The sequence below is a fragment of the Triticum aestivum genome, chromosome 3A, assembly GCF_018294505.1.
Source record: "Triticum aestivum cultivar Chinese Spring chromosome 3A, IWGSC CS RefSeq v2.1, whole genome shotgun sequence".
Taxonomy (NCBI): domain Eukaryota; kingdom Viridiplantae; phylum Streptophyta; class Magnoliopsida; order Poales; family Poaceae; genus Triticum; species Triticum aestivum.
Window position 1 is genome coordinate 18110302 of NC_057800.1, and position 17788 is coordinate 18128089.

The 17788-nt window shown below is 45.1% G+C and overlaps 1 long non-coding RNA gene across 19 annotated transcripts; it reads left to right on the forward strand.

The window, feature by feature from the left end:
- The first annotated feature begins 7676 nt into the window (after window positions 1-7676).
- Window positions 7677-17478, forward strand: LOC123059897 (uncharacterized). 19 transcript variants are annotated; one of them, XR_006427619.1, is made up of 18 exons: window positions 7679-8259; window positions 8343-8466; window positions 8732-8804; window positions 9633-9843; window positions 9932-10210; window positions 10492-10600; window positions 10680-10887; window positions 11071-11233; window positions 11641-12365; window positions 12543-12628; window positions 12711-13064; window positions 13150-13233; window positions 13754-13814; window positions 14215-14302; window positions 15144-15189; window positions 15564-16266; window positions 16387-16619; window positions 17030-17476. It is a non-coding gene; the product is annotated as an uncharacterized lncRNA (long non-coding RNA). The 19 variants fall into 19 exon arrangements; XR_006427617.1 differs by having other exon boundaries at window positions 7677-8259; window positions 9633-10210; window positions 14215-14402; window positions 17030-17478; XR_006427615.1 differs by having other exon boundaries at window positions 7678-8259; window positions 9633-10210; window positions 17030-17477.
- Window positions 17479-17788: the final 310 nt, after the last annotated feature.

A 17788-nucleotide genomic window follows, 5' to 3' on the forward strand; every position in this document is an offset into this window, starting at 1 on the left:
ACACTCCTCCCAGTCATCGTAGACTCCGGGAACCTTACTCTTGTACACGACATACGTCGGCATCGCTATGCACTAGCCAAACGAAACGTTAGTACCAATTCACAGACAATACATAAGCAATATATAAGTATGCAACAGAACGATCGGAAGAGAAAAGCAAGACATTAATAGCATCGATTACATCTAAGTTGAACGACTCTCGAAACCAAAGAGACATACTACAAGTTCATTAAAGTTTAATTACAACATGAGCCAATCGATGTTTCAGAACTAGACAACTCGACTCAAGGGACCGGAGCGTGGATGAAGCCGCCGTCTATCGTGGGAGTCATGAAAGAACGGGCGTTGTCATCCTGCATTTGTAGCATTGTGTCGATGTCACTGTTGGACGGTTAATTTCTGAGGTAGAACTGCCCCGAGGTACGAAGGACATCTTGATGGATGATTTCCGCAAACTCCGACTGGATGCGAAAGAATTCTTGTCGGAGGTCCGCGTCCTGGATTGTCGACACGCTCGCGGCCCAATCTTTGAGTTTACTCGGTAGCAGAAGTTGATGATGGTCCCGTACGATCGCCCGCATGTGATGGATGGCGTAGTAGGCACCCTTCTGACCGCCAGGCGGCTGCTTGACGTAGCAGAACATCGTATTGTGGGAGAACACGTGCTTGCCGTACTTACGAATAGGCCTGGTGAAGGTGCCTCCAGATTGGGCGTAGCCGGGGAGAACATCATCAAGAACCTTCTTGACATTTGTGTAGTCTACATTCGACTGATGGTCCGGGTCGAAATACGTGGCCATGGAATATTTGGGGCTTAGGAGGATGAGCGTGCAACGTGTGTCACTGCAGAAAACACGGAATGTTAAAAGAAAAACGATCGAAATGTAAGAATTCATATGTTACGGGCCGGTTGAGGGGAGGACTTACTCGGGAAAGTAAGGCACGAGGAAGTTATCCTTATCTTGGTTTGCTAGAATGACGCCTTCGAGGTAAGAACTCGCGACTTGCCGGTCCCCAGTGCTGCCCAAGATCTTGGCACGCATGTAGAAGGGGTCGACTATCACGATGTCCGGGGTCTTGTCACGAATGATCCGCATCTCCATACTCAGCGAAAATAGCCGAACGAAGGTGTAGTGCAGCGGATGAAGGTTCAACATAGCGTGGATGTCATCAAAACGCAGGACGATCGTACGCCCGATGGAGTTATCCACAAATCCCTTGCCCTCTGGCACCTTGGCCGCGAAAACCGGGTATGCCACATCCTTCTCTCTGAGACGCCGCTTCTCCAAAGCAAGAACACTGTCATGCAGACTCCGCATAGCACCGGTTGCAGCATTGAGCATATTCGTCGGTAGCATCGCCCTACCCGCCACATGCACCCTCCTCGAGATATCCTGCGGTGAAGGTGGCCCGTCCTGAGCACGGATCGTACTCGGTGCCGGCTGGCTCGCACCCTTCTTAGTCTTTCTTTTGCGTGCCATCTTCTTCTCCTGTAATGGGACCGAGTTCTGCTCACAGACCGCCTTCTTGAGTGTGTTGGGGCTGATAATATTTCGCACCTCGCCTATCCGAGGCTCGGTGAAGTCGGCAGCTGGAGGCGTCTCCTGAGAGCTGAACGCCAGACGGCGCCTGTTGCAACTTGGCTTCTCCGCGGTACGAGCTAGATCGCACACGTCTTTTGTTGGGTTTGGTTCTTGAGAAGGAGGCCCCATGAAGTCGCCATCGTACCCATGCTCGGCAAAGTACTGATCGACATTGCCAAATGTATCATCATCGTCGTCGTCGTCGTTCTGATCCTGTGCCATATGCATGTTTGGATCCAGTGGCATAGGGATGTCCGGCACCGTTACGGCGGTCTTGCCATGGGGCCGACTTGGCACCGGCACGACTGGCGGTGTTGTCTTTGGGGTGGTGTCCCCCACCCCCAAACGAATCTGGCTCTTCGGCCAAAGCAGGGGCCAGCTCAGGCAGGCGCTGAGGGTCATCACGTCTTCATCGTCGGCCCCGACGGGTCGAATCGGAGGTAACAAGTCGTCGCAGCCTGGCAGCACCCGAACCAGTTGAACCCTAAACAAGTTGGGTGGCATCTGGGTACCGTGGAACAAGGGGTTGCCCGATTGAATGATTTTGCCCTTGGCGACATCGACCAACTCGTTGTTCACGAAGTGGAGGAGAGTGCACGGAACGTCGGCGGCGCCCTGCGAAAACATGTAGGGCATGAGGGATGCCCAATCAAAGGCAAGGAGATGAAGTCCTCGGCCGAGAGAGGTTTAATTAGTTACCGTGATGATGGCGTCGAGCTCGACTAATGTCGAGGCACCGCCAACGGCGGGCGTGCAGTTGACGGAGGGGCCGCTTGCTGAAGAGGTGCCGGCCGGCGTACACCCGGGTGCATTAAGCTCCCGTGTCGGCGTCGGAGACACCAATGCCGCCTCCGCCGGAGGCACCAATGGCCCTGCCATCGCATTATGCGAGTTGCTGGCCGTGAAGCTAGGAATCGGGGGCGGCCCCTGTTGGCCGCCCGCAATCCACGCACTCAACCCCGAGATCAAGGTAGGCACAAGGGCGGTGATCGTCGCTCCGAGTCGTTGTTCCACTTGCTCTTGGACAATCTCCGGAATCCGCGCCACCTGTGCCTTGAGTTCTTGAACCTCTCGCGCCTGGCTTTCCGAGCTGGTCTTTTTCTCCTTCCGCACACCAGCGGTATAGTATGACCCCCATTTTGTCGACAAGCCTTTGCCGGCCACACGACCAGCTGGCGTCGGCTTACTGAGCTTATCCTTGTTCTTCATTACATTCAACCCCCTATTTAGAGTGGTGTCCCAAGGGTTGCTCTTAGTCGACCCCGCGCTACTGCTTTCAGTCGCCTGCGGAAGGAATGTGAACCATTTAGAAATTTGGCTTCATTAATTAGAATGCAACCATATGGAGCTAATTACGCGGGGGTGTATTCCTTACCAGAACAAGCTCAAGCTGCCTGGTCTTCGGATCCGTGGTAAGCTCCTTTGTTTTCGGGTCCTTCTTGTACCGGGCCCTGAAAAACTGCTCGATCTCCTCCTGACTTAGAGTGAAGCACGCGGGAGGGTAGTCATTTCCGGTCTTCTTGGCCTTTTTGCCTTTGCGACGACTTTCTGTGTCCTGCTTCGCCTCATCATCATCATCATCATCATCATCATATATAGCGTGAAGCTCCTGCCTGATGCCCATTGATTTCAAGTCTGCCCTTGCTTTCGGCCCATCTTTGGTCCTCTCTGGCATGTTGAGCAGGGTACCAAGCAGACTCTCGCACACGTTCTTCGTGATATGCATGACATCAAGGCTGTGAGGCACACAGTGGATCTTTCAGTACGGCAAGTCCCAGAAAATAGACCTCGTTTTCCATACCTTCAGCAGCGGCTCTGGCGCCTTTTGCTTCTTTCCCGGCAGTGGGCAGTCTTTCCAATTTTTCAACAGCTTGTCTATTTCCTCGCCGCTCCTCGTACACGGGCGTTTTCGGGGTTCGGTTTCACCATCGAACAGATCCTTGCGTTTCCTCCACGGGTCATCGTCGCGAAGCCACCTTCGATGTCCCATGAACATGGTTTTTGAAGACTCGGGATCTCTATCTAGCTGGCGATACGTTGTGTCATCCATGCACCTTACGCATCCAGAAAATCCATGGACTACCTGCCCCGCAAGATATCCGTAACCGAGATAGTCGTGCACCGTCGTGAGCAATGCGGCTCTCATAGGGAAATATTCTTTCTCTGCGGCGTCCCACGTATTGGCTGGCGTTTTCCACAGCGTGTCAATCTCCTCTTTCAGCAGCCCCAGATACAGATTGATGTCGTTCCCTGGTTGTTTCGGCCCTTCAATTAGCATACTCATGTGAATGTACTTCCTCTTCATGCACAACCAGGGGGGAAGGTTGTACATCCACACGAACACAGGCCAGGTGCTATGTGTGCTTCTCTGACTGCCAAACGGATTGACTCCATCGGTGCTCGCGCCCAGCATGATGTTCCTTGGATCATTTCCAAATTCTGGGTATTCGAAGTTCAACGCTTGCCACTGGCTCGCATCCTTAGGGTGACTCAGCATCTTGTCTTTTTTATCTATCTCCGGATCATTTGCGTCATCTTCTTGCTTCTTCTCCTCCCTATCCGCGTGCCAACGCAGGAGCTTTGCTACCTTAGGGTCCGCGAAATACCGCTGCAGACGAGGAGTGATCGGAAAGTACCACACCACTTTTCGAGGAGCTTTCTTCCTCTTCTTGTATCGAGTGACACCGCACACCGGACATATGGTAGACTCCGCGTGCTCGTCCCGATAAATGATGCAATTGTTCATGCACACATGGTATTTCACGTGCGGTAAATCCAGAGGACACACGATTTTCTTCGCCTCCTCCAAACTGGTCGGGCACTTGTTCCCCTTGGGAAGACGTTCGTGCCAGAATGACATGTTCTCGTCGAAGCATGCGTCGGTCATTTTGTGTTTTACCTTCATCTCCAGAGCCATGAGCGTTACTTTCAGGCGGGTATCCTCGGGCCTGCATCCTTCATACAATGGAGTAACCGCGTCTAACTCAAGTTGATCCATCTTGGCTTTCTCTCGGGCGGCAGCTCTTGCGTTATCCGTCTGCTTGAGAAGCAGCTCTTGAATATGAGGGTCCTGCACCCAGCCCATCGATGGTCCAGCGTCGTCTGCTCCGCCGGCATCATCATCATGTCCTGCATCTTCTACATGATGACTGTGTACAGCATCACCGTCGTGATCATCTCCTGGGGATTCTTCGTCTTCTCGCCCCCCCGAGCCGCGGTGGTTGTCTTGCTGCCCTTCCTCATTTCTTGCCCGGCCCCCATGGACGACTTCGTAGTCATCTTCATCACCTTGCCACCGATAGCCATCCATGAAACCACGCAAGAGCAGGTGGTCCCGCACCTGCCCGGAATCCGGGTCCGCAATAAGGCTATTCAGCTTGCATCTTCGACACGGACATCTTATCTCCGTCTCGTTCTTTTGAAGCATCTCGGCCTTCGCGGACCTCAAAAACCTATTCACGATGCCTTCGGTCATCGTGCGGACCATGGTCGCCTGCGGGGTAGAGCAAAACAATATTTTAGAACCAAGAAAAAATTTGGCATGACTTTCCCTAAAAATAGGACCAAAAAGAATGCTTAATGCCAAAATTCTCGCCGAAACGGAAATGAATCAACATTCCGGCAAAATATTGGCAACTATCGCATTTCAAATACCGGTACACCTCCAAACACAAACACATATGCAATACCACAAACATACATAGATCTAGCTAGGCCATAAAAAGTGCATGTGCACATTGTTGTAGAGAGAACAACATAAATATAGCTTCCCCCCTTACTTACCTAGCAAAACAAGGTAACTTAACCACTTAATTTGAATGAATCTATGATGGAAATGAGGTGAAAAAGAGGAGGCACCCGAGACAAGGAGGAGGCGGTGGAGAGAATGAAGTGGGGAGAAAGTGAGTGTGGGAGAAGAGGCTGTCCAAAATATCTTGTTGCTGCCCACTTACTAATGGCGCACCAGCAACAAATGCGCCATTAGTAATCCAGGTTACTAATGGCGCACCCCCTGGTGGTGCGCCATTAGTACTTTTGCAAAAAAAGGAATAAAAACAATAATAAAAAAATAACATTAGTGGCGCACCTTCTGGCTGGTGCGCCATTACTAGTTACAACTAGTAATGGCGCACCATCCGCGGATGCGCCATTAGTATGTTTGGACAGGCGCACTAGTTCAAAAAAAAATTGGTACTAATGGCGCACCGTGGGCAGGGTGCGCCATTAGTAGTTTCAACACTAATGGCGCATCAGAGGATGGTGCGCCATTAGTATATACTAATGGCGCACCACATGTCTGGCGCGCCATTAGTGTCAATTCCATCTATAGCCCTTTTCCTAGTAGTGGAGCCACTGCTTGAACTTGAGACTGCCTGCTTGTGTTATGCACTCCATGCAACCGGTAAGCAACTCGTATCCTAGACGGGTGTCAGTGTCGTTTGTGAAAGAGAAGATTGACTCTTTGTGTGATGTAGCATGGACTGTGATCGTCCCTCGATCACAGATCAGTGGATGTATCTTGTTGAGCAATTCTTCCAAAGTGAACCCATTTACCGGCCGGGTGGACTCTTGTTGCTACCAAAGGGAACCTGGTGGAGTAGAATGGACTGGCCTGAAGCTGCGTCTGAGCGATGTAGCACTCCCTGTATCTGACTTGCTCATGGTTGCTGTATTTGAAATGTAAAGAGACATGAGTTCTTAGAAATGATCGGAAGAACAATGTGTAGATGCATGTGCACTTCTTTGCAGATGTTAAACTTATGTAAGTAAGGAGAAAGTAAGAGCAAAGTATGAACAGATGAAGAGAGAAATAGATACTACTTTTAGTGTGTTTATAACTTTAGTTCAAATTTTAATTTGTTTTATGGTATAGTGTACTATACTGGCAGATGTATTGCAAGCAATTCGTGCCGAATCACTTGTTCTGCAATGTCATTTTCTATCAGGAACAAGTTTAATGACAGATTGCAGAAGGTGACAAGAAGAACATATCCAATTGTACACATGTGCTTTGGAAGGCTCTGTTCTTCCTGCAGGTACTGTTTCTAAGTATAGATTTAACAAGTTTCTTATTTAGTTGTACCTTAATTATAAAATACAGATATTGACGAAAGGAAAGTGTGCCATAGTAGATAATGAAATTGCAAGTATTGTTTAATTTTAAATATTTACAATTTGGAAAAGGAGAACAGGGCAAATAGGGAAAAAATATATTATTTTTCGTGTTTGTAGTCTACGTGTAATACTTGTGAATAGTTATATTTCAGAAGAAAATGTATTCATATCTTAAGTTTATTTAAAGAATGCTAATCAGTAAAGAAATTCGGAATTAGTAAATAAAAGAGTAGGCTGCAGCTATAAGAGAAGTTCCTACCTTTTCTAAAATATACATTTTGACGGAAGTAAAGTGTGTCATCATATGTAATGAAGTTGCAAGTATTGTTTGGTTTGAAATGTTTCCCATTTGCATGGAGAACAGGCAAACAGAGCCAAAATATTTTATTATTATTCCTCGTGTTTGTAGTCTATGTGTAATACTTTAAAATATTTATGTTTCAGAAGAAAATGTCTTTATAAGTTAATTTTATTTAAAGCATTGCAAATTAGTAACGAATTTTTGAATTACTAAAAAAACAGTAGACTGCAACTATAAGAGAAGTTCCTACCTTTTCTATAGACAAGTATTGAACTTGGTTGCGAAATAGACGGAGAACATGTTTAGCAAACAATAATATTAAGCTGTTTTCATTGGTGAAGTGTGAAGGGCATAAGATAGATACTTTAGTGTATATTGATGTTGGAAGATAAGAAATGCTTTGCTGTTCATGCCATAAGAATGTAATGAACGTCTTACAGGTTAAAGGTGGCACTTAAGATATAAATCTTGCTACTGTATTACTATCATGAGTCATTAATCTAACATATAAAGCCTCCTAGAGTGGTAGTCACAACGAAGGCATCGAGCGCACGGTACCACGCGAGGGAAAAAAGACCACCGCACCGTGCCCGCGCGTAGGGTTGCAGCGCACCACGCGAGCACAAAAAACACCGCACCGTGCGAACCCTAGCCCCAATCCACAGCCCCGCGCCCCTCGCTCCTCCCTCCCTCGTCGGCCACTCGGCCCCGAGCCACACGCACACCCAATCCCCTCCCCTCCAACCCTAGCCGCCCCGCTCCCCTCCCTCTCCACGGCGCCGCCGCCGCCTCCTTCCCTTCTGCCCTGCTCTCCACCGTGCCGCCTCTTCCTCCTCTTCACTGCCCTCTCCAGCGGCGGCAAAGAACGGCAGCGCTCGATCCGATCTGCTGAAGAGAATATGAGAGAGGGAGAGAGACAAGGAAGGAGAGGAGGGAGAAATATAGAGGAAAGAGGAGAGCGAGGTGTGACGGCGGATGAGAGAGGGTGACCGGAAGGAGCGTGACGACCTGCAGACAAAGGGCGGTGGCGGCGCCGCTCGATTTGATCTGCGGGATAGAGAAGATGAGAGGGAGAGAGAGAAGGAAGAACATGAGAGGAGGGAGAAAGAGAGAGGAAAGAGGAGAGGGGGTCGACGGCCAACAGGAGAGGACCACCGGAAGGAGTGCCGCCGGCTCGTCGTCTTCCACCGCCGGCGTCGGCCTGCACCGGCGAGGTCGGGCGGGACCTTGCTTCCAGGGCGGCTTGACCACAGTCTACAGGTGACCACGTCCCTTCTCTCCCTTCTCCCGTATGTATCTCTCTATGTCATTTCTTCTCCTTTCTCACACGAAGAAACACACAGAACAGTAAAAATGGAGGATTTGGGGGCTGCTCAGTTTTGGAGTAGCAAACCATGGAGGATATGGGGCTGCACGTGCTTGGAGCAGCAAGCCATGGCAAAGAAGGTGAATAAGCAACACATACATGTACTGCTCAAAAGATGCATGTTTGGAAATTTTGTTTTTTGTTCTTAAGATTTCTTTCAATTGATCTGTACCTAGCAATCCCGTGTGCTTGCAATCACATATAGTTTTGGCCATGTTGCTACGAGGAAGCTTCCTTCAATTGAATCGATCCTCTCATTAGCTCATGGAGGGCATTGGCAGGAACAGAGTGGTCAACTGAATCTGATTGTTCATATATTCTATGGCTATATCAGTGCTTATCTGAGTTACATGATTTCTTTTGCAGTACTGCCAGGGGTGGCTGTTTGTTTACTGAAGGGGGTGTTGATCTGCTGCCCCTTGTTCTACACTCTGTCCAAGTATGAATTTGGATGCATGCTTACAAAGAATTATCTGATTACATGTTTGATGCTCTCTAAAAAATTGCTACAAAGATTCATAAGAAACTTCTCGTGATAGATTTACCATTTGGGATATTTCCAAATGTTTACTTTTAATTCATTAGCATATGCATATCCTCTGTTTTTTTAATTCATTGTTGCCTCCTGTTTATTGTTTATGTTTGCCTTCTGGTGCTTCTGGTGTATGGGCAAAACAAGTCTGAGTACAAAGTGGTGAATTGCATTTCACATGCCAATATAAACAAAGAATAAAAAAGAAAACATGGTATTCTCTAACACAAGAGCATGATACCTTGGGTCCATTGGTGCAGACCAAGAGCAAAAAACTACCTATGCTGCAATAGCTTCAGTGGAAGTACAGTCAGGTGTTTATTTTTTTTACAGTTTTATCTAATTGGCTGGTTATCCACTTTATCTTTTGTACCTGCACATATAATCGATTCGCTGGCCCATACTTGCATGTTCTATAATTATCTTGGAGTGCTAGCAAGTAATTAGAACATATTCTTGGTCCATACTTGCATTAGAATATGCCACATAGAAGAAGGTGGCATATCTTGGGATAAGAATGGCCACATGAGCATTCTGTCATGATATTGTAATTAGTGATCGATACTTGCGGCAGTACTGCAATGATGATATGTTGCATGTTTGCACATGATGTCTGTAAATTCTTGATCTTCGTCGTGTCTCCTGCTTACTAATAGTTCAACTGAACCAATCTTTTTGGTCTTATTGCTATGCGCTTATGATTAATTGCTCTATTTCTTGGTTGTTGTATTGTAGGATAGGGAGGCAGAAGAGAGGACATGTTGAAGAATCAAGGGGGACAACCACTATTCAGTTTTTCTTTGTTATTGCATTACAGGATTGTAGGGTGTTTAGATTTTAAATGCTGGCATTGATCGAGCTGTTAACTGGTTTTTAGTTCTGATTAGATGCGAATCATGTTTTAATTATGATGAGATGCAGAAATTGTTGAGACAGGGCATGAATGGTATATATTTTAGCCGTGCTTTTATTCCCTTTTGCCCTTTCCAAAGGGACTACTCTACTTTTGTTGACCATTAGTATATATTTTTCAGATCCAGATCCATTTATCTAATGAGAGGTGTATCAGAGAAATAAAAAATATATTGAACTACAGTTCGTGACTTTATGCGAAGAATTCTAAGGGAGCAAGTCATTTTACTGGGGCTAATAAACCCATACCCCGCATCTCGTCTGCCCCGGGTGCGGAGGCGAGCTTCCCGGCGATGGCGGCAGCGCTGGATTCGATCTGCAGGAGAGACAGGGAGGTGCGGCTTCAAATGGGAGAGGGTCTTGAGACAGCTTCACAAGTATTTATGATGATCGTTTGCATGGTGGGTCGTGCTAGCAATGTGCTTTGCATATACATGATTCAAATATTTGTTAGGTGTTTTAGTTTACACATTTCTCCTGAAAATCTGTATATGTGTATGCAGCCATTTTTTAATTGGCTATGATTCTTTTTAGTATTTTAGTTTACACATTTCTCTTGAGAATCTTCATATCGAACTGTAATAGTATGTATAATATAGGTTTGTATTTTTCCATTCCTTCTTGCCCAGATCTTCTGTTTCTATACCATACTGTTCTCGTGTCATCCCGTTAGTTCTTATAGGGCCTGCAGATCAGCTGGGAGGAGCAGTGGCAAGCAGCAGCAGCGGTGGCAAGTAGAGGCAGTGGGCAGCAGAAGCCCATACGCATCTGCTAGGCTGCGTGAACTGTAGGTAAGCTTCTTAATCTCTGATATCCTACTCCGGTGTCTGATTTGGACTGAATTCGTGACCGTGTCATTGTCCAACACAGATCGATTGAGTGCCCGACCAGGATTTAACTTGGCTGCTATAAGATGGAGGGGTCCTCAGCCGGAATCTCCATCAATTTGCGTCCTTGGGCCATAATCTCCATCAAATTCCGTCGAAATTTGCACGAAGCGTCCAATGTCGCCACAGAGTTTGCCGGAGGAACAAGAACATTGGTCCGTCCAGTGTCGCCTGCAGCGGCTACACCAAAGGTATTTATCCCCTTGAAAGCTAATCACCTCTGTCTGCCGCGATATATACTGTTATACATGCAGTTTTCTTGCCACTTATCAGTAACCGTATTTGATGCTGCATTGGCTGGTTATTAAATCCTCAATCTGTTCCTTACAGCATAGGGTTGGATTACCTGAACTTTTCTGCATTTTTCCTCACAGTTGCTATGTCTGACGATCACACCAAATCAGACGCTGCACTTGAACACTATAAACAACAGATCAGATTTGTTGTTGTCCGGATAAATGTTCAGTCATTCCCTGTTGGAACAATCAAATCTTGATGTCGGTTCCCAATTGAGTTTCCTTCTATTTACGAACTTAGGTAAAGCCAGGTTAATGTTGTTTCCAGCCATTTGTTTTACACTCCATGTGAATACTAGAGCTTTGCTAGCTACAAACTGCTGAGCTAACAAGCAGGAGAGATAATTATTGTAGAACTCCATGCATTGGTTTTGCTGTCTTAAGTGTGTACAAAGTTCAATCAGCGTAGTGTGTATATCATTCTGATTAATTTCAGCTAATCAAGCTGATGTGAGATAACAAGGACAGATAATTATTGTAGAACTCCATGCATTGGTTTTGCTGTCTTAAGTGTGTACAAAGTTCAGTCAGCGTAGTGTGTATATCATTCTCATTAATTTCAGCTAATCAAGCTGATGCTGTAGCATTGGCCATTATTGATCTTAATTTGGCGTATTTATGCTCAAGTTAGCTGCGTGTATTCCACAGGGCCACATGAACAAGGATCATGCGGACGCTACAAAACTCATCGTGCAACACTCAACCTCTGTTAAGGCAAGTACAATATAGAGCTTACTTACGTGGTATCTGGTCATGAATGCGACTCTGCAAGATATACTAGAAAACAAGTTGTAGCTATATTAGTTTGTGAAACAGTTATACTATTTATCTTCTGTTGATTCCATACTTAAGTTTCTTTTTGTAACCAAATAACTGTAGTATTTTAGTTATTGGATTGTGTGTGCTCGGTCACAATGATATATTTAGTTGAAGATAGGAATGTTTTAGTTCAAGCATATGATAACTTGAGTGCAGCAGTAGATAAACATTCACTTACAAATTCTACTCCAAATGGACAGTAATAGTAGTACGTGGGCAGTGTAAAATGTGTTTTTGTTAGTTCAGTGAAAATTAGAGATCAACCTGATGGTACTTCATTTTTATTCTAATATGCCAAATGCTATTAAGGAAATGAAGTTTCTTCCTCGATCAAGTTATCAGTCCTTGGTTCACTCTTGCCCTTTGCGCTTGATGAGACGGGTGAGGAGGAGGAGGAGGAGGAGAGTGTGGGGGCATCTGGAGAGGAGCGAGGGGTGAGAAGATGAGAGGGAGAGAGATAAGAGGTGGGACGTGAAGGGGAGAAGAGGGGTGTGGCAGGGCCGGACCTCCTGCCCGGACAAGGCACGCGGCGGATGCGCGACGTCATTTCTTTGGTATTGTCTCCTCTCTACTGCTCCCCACCCATCCCTTCTTCCAGATCTCTTCTTCTCTCATGTACTCCCCTGCTGGTGAACACAAAGGGATGGATCTGGCCACCAGGTCACCTAACACTTTCTTTAACCTTGTTGATATATGTTGCTTTTTGGTTACTAACTGCTTATTTTTTCCAGGGACATGCTGGGCTTGCTTTCATCCTATATGCGCAAGATAGAAAAAACATCAAGTGGAGATATGGGAAAATCTGGGCTTAAGAATGGTAGGCTATTTCTTCTCGTGTATGTTGTTTACCTTGGTTGTTTATGCTTGCTAATATTTTTCTTGTATATATCTATTTGTAGGTTGAGTTGTGGATATTTTGCTCAAAGCATTCTGGAGTCAGAGGAATTAGCTCCATACACCTTGTCAATGGTGTTGCTGAACAGGATACCACATAAGTTGGGCTGGATGATGAAAATTCTGCTCAAATAAGATCTAAGCGCAAGAGTAAAGACAAATTCATGAACCTCACACCCATGAGCTCAGGTTTGTCCAACCTAAACAAAGCACAGACAACAGAGCTCGTTACCTCAACATGTGATGTTAGAGGCACGGAAAATCAACAAGTTCAATGCACAAATATGGTTGTTGATCAGCCTACATGGGCTGGGAATCTTGTGAGCAATTCTGGTGATGTTTCTACATTTCTTAGAAAGGTACCTGCTAATCTTACAGAGCAAGATTTTTGTACATATGTTTTGGTGTTATTAGTTAAGTGGGTTTTATGCTTTTACTTGGCAGCTAATTGACCAAGGAAAAGTTAGTGTTGGTGATATACAATCAGAACTGAGTCTCTCATCTGAATCGTTGGAAGCTGCTCTTGAGGTAATTTGTATTGGATTTATGTACTTTATAAACTGTTTCTCTAGGTTGCATGTACATAACTTCTTCTAAACATGATTGGGTCCGTTTTTCAATGTTCACTATTTGATTTTTTCCGATAAACATGATTGGTAAAATTTGACAGTTGTATGAAAAACATAATGGTAGAGATAGAGTTAACTCTAATTTATGATTTTGACATGTTCTGTAGTTATAAGTGATAACAAACTTATAAGTCGACTGAAGCTTAGCATAGGCATATAGCTCTGTCTATGTAGTGATGTCATAATATTTTACATGCTACACTGTTTAGGACTTAAATCCTACTACCTCTTTAACCATTTCCCTCTGAAACCTAGGTTAGAATTGTCCCCTGTTAAGTGGTTGTACCAGCTACTAAATTAGTCACGCACACATGTTCGAACTGTTTCTTGCCTCTGAATCCCAAGTTAGGATTGTCCCTTGTTAAGTATGTGCTTGTACCCGCTGCTAAATTAATGACACACTTTCATTTTGGTTGCAGAAAATTGGGGGCAAATCATGGCTGGAGCATATGTGAACTTGGCCTCCGGTCATTTATTCAGGTTTCTGGTTTTGCTTGGGAGAGTACAATGTGTTTCCCTTTGTTTATTTAAACAATCTGTATCTAATTCCTGTGAACCAGATCGTGCTTGTGAGAGTAGCATGTGTTTCCCTCAAGCATGTTGCTTGCTGGTTTTAGATTATTGATTTAGTTACATACATAGACCGTTTGGATGGTTGGCTTGCCTATATGTATAAAAGAAGGTGTGATCCATTTTATTGTTCGGTATATGTGTGTCAAGGAAATAAGACAGACAACATGTCTGTTCCCTTGGATATATGCTACCAAACATAAAATTCTTTTAGTTTGTTTGGGCGAAAGAAATTGTTGTTTGAGTTATACGTCTTAGATACCTCTGTTCACTACTTTACTGCTCTTTCCTTAATTTCGAGAGGACACAGGAGAGGGAGCTACAACGGCAGGAGAAGAATGCAACGAGGTGCGGTCTTCTGTTCGATGCCAAGGGCCTATCCGGCAGCGATTTCCTCTGTGAGTACTCCACTACATGCCTTCCGTCGAATCCTGAAGATGTTGCTAGCGTCTTGAAGGATTACTTATATTTGCTCCCTAATTTCCTGGATTATACCAAGTGAGTTGGATCATCCAGGGTTGGCGAAACTGATATTCAAATTTGTTCTGTTCTTTAGACCAGATATTAGCCCTTTCTCTCTATTTAACATATTTCAAGTTCTCATGTTACATTATAGTAAATATTCAATTCACTTCTAATTTGTAGACAGGTCATTAGCCTTTTCTCTCTATTTAACACATTTCAAGTTCTCATGTTACATCAAAAGTACGCTGGTTAGGATGTTTGCAACATGCCGTGTGTTGTAATCTTTGTCCACTGTACATGCACAGATTAAATACTTTCATTAGTACTTTTACATATTTCAAGTTCTCATTGTTCAGTTTGTTGGTTTAATAGAGAATGTTCCTGATCCTTACTTTCATAGGTACATTTAGAAGTCACAATAGAGAAGGTTCGTAGCCTTGGCTTCAAAGCTTCAAGCTCTTATAGAAATTAGAACTGAGGGCCTTTTAAAATGAGTCCTGCATAATATTGTTGTTCAGTGGGATGCAGGATTTTTATTTGTCTGATCGGCTATCCTTGGTGCTGATTTACGTACTGATTTCATCATCATATGACTACAATAAAGAAGTTGTGTGTATAAATATTTCTAACTGCTGATACTTTGCATCAGTGATTTCAATTCTGTTGGCCTCCTTAAGATTGCTTGGGAATGTGAGGCTTAAATTTTTTAACCCTGTGCAATGTGCTTCTCGGGTGTGGATTTTGTCTAACTAATTAACGGTTCTATTAATACAGATATGTCCTGGTACATTATATGGGTATTGCATCGCTTGTACTTATAGTAAGTGGATTTTTCTCATATGTTTCAATATGTGCCTGAATAATATTAATGTACACTCTTTCAATACATGGTTTACCCTTGGCCTTTGCGCCATTGGCGCAACTGGTCATCTAGTTTAATGAAAGGTAAAACAGTTTGGACAGTGAACTGTTATTTCTGCTAAGTATGTGTACAGTAAATCTACCTGAGATTAGTAAATTCCATGCCTGGGAGTTCATTTACCAAAACATGAGTGTATGAAATGGCAAGGATGGAATCTGTAGGTAGCAAGTATGAATGAAAATGCGAGTGGAAGGATCGTATCTTGTATGGACCAGTTCTTGAATGAAAGAGCTTAGTTTTGTAATAAGATTTGCTTGTTATTTTTTTTCCAGGAGGAAAGTGGGCTATACTTGTTCAGCTCAAGAGCAGGTTGATTACAGAGCAGCAGGAACCGAAGAAGGAAGAGAGTAAATGCAGAGGATGTGCGTGTGAAGTCGCATTAAGTACCTGGATGTCCTCGCATTGATGATCTTGATCATGGCTGACCGACGGCGCGAGAGGAACTATGTGGTTTTCCTTCTCCTCGTGAGCTCCGGTTAGAGAGAAGTGAAAGTGATTGTGGTGGTGGTAAGAGAGGAAGTGGGGAAGGCAGCGCTTAATTAGAGGAGCGGATGAGGCATGTATTCCAATGGTGAACAGGGTTCATGAGGCTTTGTGTCTATATGTACCACCTGTCTTGAACTCTATCTGTGTGTTGGCGCCAGCGCTACGCGCCGCCTCTCCGACTCCTCACTCCGTCCTCGTCCACGGTGGCCGCCGCCACCCTCACCTGCGCTCGTGCCTTCTTCATCTCCGGCCGCGAGCTCCACCCCGTCCAGCCTCATCTCCCCAGATCTTCTTGATTTTGATCCGGGAGCATACGGGTGCGGATCAAAGCGTTGGTGGACAGGTTCGCGAAGGAGCTGCAGGAGGCGCTAGACGCGGACATCCAGAATCGCATCATGAAGGAGCGGGAGATGCTAGCTACATCAGGAGCGCAAACACGAGGTCGCCGAGAGGGAGGCTGTTTGGAAGGCCGAGGTCTCCCACCGCGAGGTAGTAATCGAAACCCGTCCATGTCTTACTGCCGTCCCCTTTTCTGTCAGACCGATTCATCTGCGTGTTTATACCTTGGTGTTGATTCATTTGATGGTGTCGATGGCATGATGCCTTCAGTAAGGGATCAGTTGCTGAATTCTGGTGCATTCCTGGGTATTCTTGGGAGAGGAACACCTGGCGGCGTCTAGTACGTTGGTGAGCTTGACGACAACTGTTAATGGGGCAATGAGGTGAAGCTCTATGAGCACCAAGTAGACAATCTCTTTGCTATGTTTTGGCACAAAAAGCCGGACATCAACTACTACGTCTGCACAATCAACAAGACGTTTGCCAAACCAGGCCAGCGCATGGTATGCTCAAATGCAAAGCCTATTCAATGTTTACTAACTTCATAATACAGCAAATTGTATCTCCATACTGTACAACTCCTACTCTGTTCATACCACTTAACACTCACCACTTTACTCAACATACAAATAACAATTATGTTCCCTTTCTCACTGTATAGCACATACATCAACACCTGCTCTGTTCTTATTTTTCTCCTGCTACTTTTAAAATCTCTACTTTTTCTAATCTAGCTTACCATTTTTTCGTTCGTTTGTTATCTGTTCACACACTAGGCTGTACATACTCGAATCATCAATTGGACATCAGAGATATTCACTTCTCTTTGCTCTTTTTACTTGAGCATTCTAAATTATCTTCCATATCACACAACAATTTCTATCCATGTAAATAACCTGCTTGCTTTTACCAGTATTTCCAGGTTAACTATACTGAAGAGAACCTGCTCGACTACATTGATCCAAAGAATGATACACTCATGGTCAGACTTGCAGATGGCCATTTGCTCGCCAAGTGTTGCATCATGGTAGCAAGTGACAAGAGGGCCACTATAACCACCAACTGGTCTGAGTTTCGTCGTCGCGCCAATATTCGTGAAGGAGACATCTGTGCATTTCGTTTCAGGATCACTTCAAAGCGCCGCCTGGTTCTCACCGTGCACCGCCTCTAGATGCACAATTGAAGACGCTGCAGCCCCTGTGTCAATATAATCTAATATAATGCACTACTAAGTACTCCTAATTATGCTATATCATGTCATGACCTATGGTCCTCTTTTGTGCACTCTTATATCATGGTTTTCAAGACCTAATACTTATGTTAAAAGCAATGTTATTAGTCAGTCGTTTCATGTCCAGATCCATAATGGGCTTTCTCTTTACAGTGTATATTTCTTTCCCTGCTGATAAGTTTGTTCAATGAAGATACCATCCCAAACGCTAATTAGAATAAAAAGGAGAGTCCAAGGGGCGAATACAACCAGGCAACACCCAGCTCCCCCTCAAGAGGCATGCCCCCAACACCTACTTGTTGCAATCTACACATTAGTCCCGGTTTGAGCGGCTAGGGCGCTGGGCAGGCATTAGTCCCGGTTCAAATGGGACCTTTAGTCTCGGTTTAAGCCACGAACCTGGACTAAAGGGTGCGATGCCCTTTAGTCCCCGATTGTGGC